Genomic DNA, 6001 nt, shown 5'->3' with positions numbered 1-6001 from the left:
ATTTGACAGCAGGATTCCAAAAAATATTTTCTCTATCAGCTGTGGTTGCTCACAAACATATTCAAATCATGTATGTAAATATTCTTCAACGTTTTGTTTTGACATTCAATACAGCAAATTTACATAAATATAATGTTTTGTTTCTGAAGCCATTAAGACATTTCACCAATTTATCATGCTTTCTTACTGTATACGATTATATTCCGAAGAAATCCAAATTCTTTACATGCTATGTAAACTTCATGATTCTACTATTCCAGATTACTACATACTAACTTAGGACCTCATTTTATAACCCAACTACAAACATCAACCAGAACAGCCAATTTGCATTCAATGTGTGGAGGCACTCTTTGAATTATGGTGATGTATATAAAATGTGCAGCTATAACTACTCCTATGGTGATATTTTATTTGTATTAAAATGTTACTTGTATGTTAATAAATAAAGTTGCCCGGGGGTCAGAGCCATTAGTAAGCCATAGGAAAGCAGGGCAGTGGTGGTGTATGCTTGTAATCCCAGCACTTGGTAGGCAGAGCTAGGTAAGTCTCTGTGTGTTCAGGGATACAGCCAGTATTGGATACACATGCCTTTAATCTCAATACCAATCATAGAAAACCTGGAGGTCTATACAGACAGGCCATGATGAGGCAGTCATGTGGTTGGGTTTACAACCAATGAGAAGGCAGAACAGAAACTCTATATAAAGACTTTAACACAGGGGTAGCTTTGGTTCAGAGAGGTAGGACCACCGTAGGAGGAAGGGTAAGGTTTTAGCTCTTAGCTCTGACCTCTTGGCTTTCTTCCATGCATTGGTTCTGTGTCTCTTACTTAATAAGAAGGTTGGTTACATCTACATTTGGCGCCCAACGTGACAAGAATCCATTAAAAACCGCTTGGCTTGGCTTGGTGGCAGGTCCGGTTTCCAGACTGGGCAGCCCGGCTCCCTAGCTCAGGCCCAGGTCTGACTGACCCGCAGCTGGAGCTACTTGCAACTGCTACAAACAACTCAGGCCTGCCCTGCCGAAAAGGGACCCTGCCTGTAAAGCTAAGGCTTGACTCGGCTCAAGCGGCTACACTTTCTTACTCTCTCTCTCTCTCTCTTTCTCTCTCTCTCTCTCTCTCTCTCTCTCTCTCTCTCTCTCTCTCTCTCTCTGGATTCACACCTCGAACACCAGGTGGCTGTTTTGAAATTCCCTCGGATTCTACTGTTCTACCCAGACTTGGTAAGTCAATTAACATATCTATTTAAGAGAGAATTTTTTCTACATTAAAAATATGGGCTTTTTGTGTACATTGGAAGAAAATTGGGCTTTGTTTGAAATTTTAGGCACTCTGACAATGGAACAACTATATGAGAAGATTAATATTGATCGAATTATTCAGGTTATTACTTTTCTTATCCTCATTTTACTATTTAAAAAGATAGTCAATTTAAGTGCCAGGATAATAGTCTTAGAAAAACTTGTTAAACCTCTAAAAATGAATTACAGAGAAATTCAAATTCAGACAGAAGAAATTAACAGTGAAGTTGTTTCAAAATTGGATCATAAGGTTACAGAAAGAAAGCCAGTTTTCACACATTCACCCTTAATTTATCCGGTAGTCATACAGCAGCTACCTGATGAAGAGAATGAACAAAATACTTGGATTCCAGCTAAAATGTTAGACTTATGAAGATTTAAGGAGGCAATAGCATCTTATGGTATGCACTCCCCATATGTAAAGCAAATGTTAAACACCTGGTCAACTTGTATAGGATTCTACCAAAGGACTGGCGGGATTTGACACAGGCTGTTCTTGAACCTGGACAAAATCTCCAGTGGAAAATGTGGTTCAATAATGAGGCTAAAAATATAGGGAAAAAAATGGGGGGATAACGGAATACAAGTCTGCCAGGATCAGCTTATTGGAGAAGGCCAATATGCTTCAGTACAAACACAATGTTTGTATGATGTCCAAACCCTAGTTCTATGTCAAATGGCAGCCTTGATTGCATGGGACAGAGGAAAAAAACTGAGTCATTTACAAAGGTTATACAGGGCCCAAAAGAATCTTTCACAGATTTCTAACAAAGATTGACTTCAGCAGTACAGAAAATGGTCCCGAATTCAGAGACTAGTCAGATAATAGTTGAATCTTTGGTCTTTGAGAATGTGAATGCAGCATGCAAAAGAATAATCAGGCCATTAAAGGCAAGATTTTCACCTTGGGGAGATTAGATTAGAGACACGGTTAATGTTGAGGCTTATGACCATGATGATATGTGGGTAGGAGAAGCAATTTCAAAAGGTTTGAGAAATGTTAGATGATTTGGATGTGGAAAGCAAGGACATTTGAAAAGGGATTATAAGCAGGTCATTCCTAGAAATAATGTTTCTTCAAGGAACAATGGCAACAGAATGCCCCTTCCTTCTGGAGTATGCAGAAGGTGTGGTAAGGGAAATCACTGGACCAACGAATGTAGATCAACAAGGGACAGACAGGGTAATCCTTTGCCTCGAGCTTTGGGAAACTCCAAGAGGGGCCTCAGGCAGGCCCCCACAGTAAATCCAGTTCAAACCTTTCCTGCAGTTGTAGAAGAAACCCCTACTCAAAGCAACTAAATAACCAAATGCCTATTGGAATAAATCATGTTGGTCGAGATGATGAAACAGAGAAAATAGGAAATTCATGAAAAAACATAAAGAAAAAATTTTGGCAAACTTCTATTAATGAACAAAGACCAAAACTAACACTAAAAATAAATGGTGTTTTGTTGTTTGGTCTGGTAGACACAGGTGCGGACATTACCATAATTGCACCAGAATTTTGGCATCCAACTTGGCCTCTTCAGGAGGTAAACGTACAACTGTTAGGAATTGAGACATTATCTCCAGTGAAACAAAGTGCAAGATGGCTTGAATGTATAGATCCAGAAGGACAGAAAGAAAAATTAAAACCATATATGGCTAACATAGCTATAAACCTGTGGGGTCGAGACTTGTTGCAACAATGGAATACTCAGATTAATATCCCTCCAATCTCAGAAACAAATCATAAACTAGTACATGTTTCTGAGAGAAATATTAGAAGATATTATTCTAATGAGTGCTCACCAGCCATCCATGTCATACAAGAACAGGGCATAACAACTGATAATCTTCCAAAAACACCAACAGCTCTACCTTTAAAATGGTCAACAGACAAGCCTGTATGGATTCAGCAATGGCCTTTAACAACAGAGAAACTCCAGGCTTTAGAAGAGCTGGTAAAAGAACAGTTAAATGCTCATCATATTGAAGAATCAACCAGCCTTTGGAATTCTCCTGTATTTGTTATTAAAAAGAAATCTGGTAAACGGAGAATGGTAACAGACCTTAGAGCAATTAACAAAGTAATTCAGCCAATGGGCTCTCTACAATCTGGAATTCCTTTGCCTACTCTGTTACCAAAAGGATGGCTCCTCATAGTTATTGATTTAAAAGACTGTTTCTTTTCAATACCCTTAGAAGAAAAAGACAGAGAAATATTTGCTTTCACAGTGCCTACTTATAATAATTCTCAACTGGTTTAAAGATTTCAATGGAGGGTTCTCCCACAGGGAATGTTGAATAGCCCAACTCTGTGCCAATATTTTGTACAACAACCATTAGAAGTGGTACGTAAAAAATTTCCTAAATCGATGATATTTGTTTTTTTGGTTTTTCAAGACAGAGTTTCTCTGTGTAGCTTTGTGCCTTTCCTGGGACTCACTTGGTAGCCCAGGCTGGCCTCAAACTCACAAAGATCCGCCTGGCTCTGCCTCCCAAGTGCTGGGATTAAAGGCGTGCACCACCACCGCCCGGGTTTTTTTTTAAAATATGTATTTATTTATTATGTATACAGTATTCTGCCTACACACCAGAAGAGGGCACCAGATCAAATTACAGATGGTTGTGAGCCACCATATGGTTGCTGGAAATTGAACTCAGGACCTCGGGAAGAGCTGCCAGTGCTCTTAACCTCTGAGCCATCTCTTCAGCCCCCTAAATTGATGATATTTTATTAGCTGACTCAAATGCAGATACTTTAGAAAGAATGTTTGAAGAAGTAAAGAAAATTTTGCCTTGCTGGGGATTACAAATTGCTCCTGAAAAGATACAAAGAGGAGATTCTATTAATTATTTAGGATATAAAATAGAGCTACAAAAATTTAAACCCCAAAAGGTGCAAATTAGGAGAGATCGACTACAGACTCGTAATGACTTTCAAAGATTATTTGGAGACATTTCTCATCTAAGAACTATTGTTGGGGTAAAAAATGATGAACTAAATAATTTGTTTAAAACCTTAGAAGGTGACAAGGACTTAAATAGTCCAAGAGAATTATCACCTGAAGCTGAGAAAGAATTGGCCTTGGTAGAAAAGAAAGTACAAGAAGGGCACGAGAATGAGGAGGGTTTATATGAGCGAGAATTGTTGAGACCAAGGTTGGATAAAGCACAGAGACAAATAGCCAAACGAACGGAAACACATGAAATATGAACCAATGGCTGAGGGGTCACCAACTGGATCAGGCCCTCTGACTGGGTGAGACAGTTGATTGGCCTGATCTGTTTGGGAGGCAACCAGGCAGTGGCACTGGGTCCTGTGCTCATTGCATGAGTCGGCTGTTTGAAACCTGGGGCCTATGCAGGGTCGCTTGGCTCGGCCTGGGAGGAGGTGACTGGACCTACCTGGACTGAGTCTAACAGGTTGATCTCATTCTGTGGGGAAGGCTTTGCCCTGGAGGAGATGAGAATGGGGAGCGGGCTGGGGGAAGGTGAGAGGGCCGAGAGGGGGGAGAACAATGAAATCCATGGCTGATATGTAGAACTGAATTGTATTGCAAAATAAAAATTAAAAAAAATGACTTTCCACTGTGCATGTGTGGCATTTTTCATTGTCCATTCTCATGTTGATGAAGATCTAGGCTGATTTTAATTCCTAGCTATTGGGAATAAAGAAGAATGATGAGGATGTGTAAGTCTCTCTGTGGAATTATACAGAGTCCATGAGGTATATGTGAAGGTGTCATTTCACTCAATTATGTGGAAGTTTTATCTTTATCTTTTGGACAAACTAAAAACTGAATCCCAATGCTGTTAGCACTAAACCAACAGTGAATAAAAGTTCCCTTCCCCCACACTCAATATTTTTTGTTGTTATTGTTTCCTCATGGGTAGACACTCTGACAGGACTGAGATGGAGTTTCATAGATTTATTTTTCATTTGTTTCCTATGTAAGAGTGTTGCACACTTTTTAAAGTATTTATTTACCTCTGTACTTGTCCTTTGAGAATTTTTTGTTCAGTTCCATACCCAATGGCTTATTTTCTTGTCATGTAGCTTCTTGTGTCCTTTGTAGAGTCCTGATATTAACATTCTGACAGATGTACAGCTGGCAAAGCTTTTCTCAAAAACTTCAGGATGCCACTGAAGATCAGCAGCAACAAACACTTGACTCCATCCACAACTGTCCTTTCTACACACAGCTGTTTTAATTTTGCATTGATTCATATCTTTCTTTTTTTTTACTTATTCCCTATATGGATAGAATCCTAGTCAATAAATCCTTATGTGTATATTATTTGAAATACAAGTTTCAGGTGTCTTCAGTTGAAACACTTTACCCAGCTGGATTTGATTTTTCTGCACAGTAAGAGATAGGGGTCTAGTTTGTTACTTTACATTTGTCTGTCTCATGGCACTACTTGTGAAAGATATTGTCTTTTCTCAGATGAGTGTATTTTTCCTCTTTGTCAAAAATCAGGAGTCTAACTTTCATCTATGTCCACTTCTTTATTTATTATATCTACTTTGTCTGCTATGATCATTCGTTTATTAATGTTTTGCAGTGTAAATTGTGAGCATGGATATTCATTCATCCATATTGATACTTTTTGATCAAGATGACTTAGGCTATTGGGAGACTTTTGTGTTTCCAAATGAATTACAAGACAGTTATTTTATTAAAAAATAGCACTGCTGTTTTTATTG

This window comes from Peromyscus eremicus, chromosome 1, assembly GCF_949786415.1.
Source record: "Peromyscus eremicus chromosome 1, PerEre_H2_v1, whole genome shotgun sequence".
NCBI classification, from domain to species: domain Eukaryota; kingdom Metazoa; phylum Chordata; class Mammalia; order Rodentia; family Cricetidae; genus Peromyscus; species Peromyscus eremicus.
The sequence above is the reverse complement of the archived record's forward strand: the minus strand, read 5'-3'. Positions refer to the sequence as shown.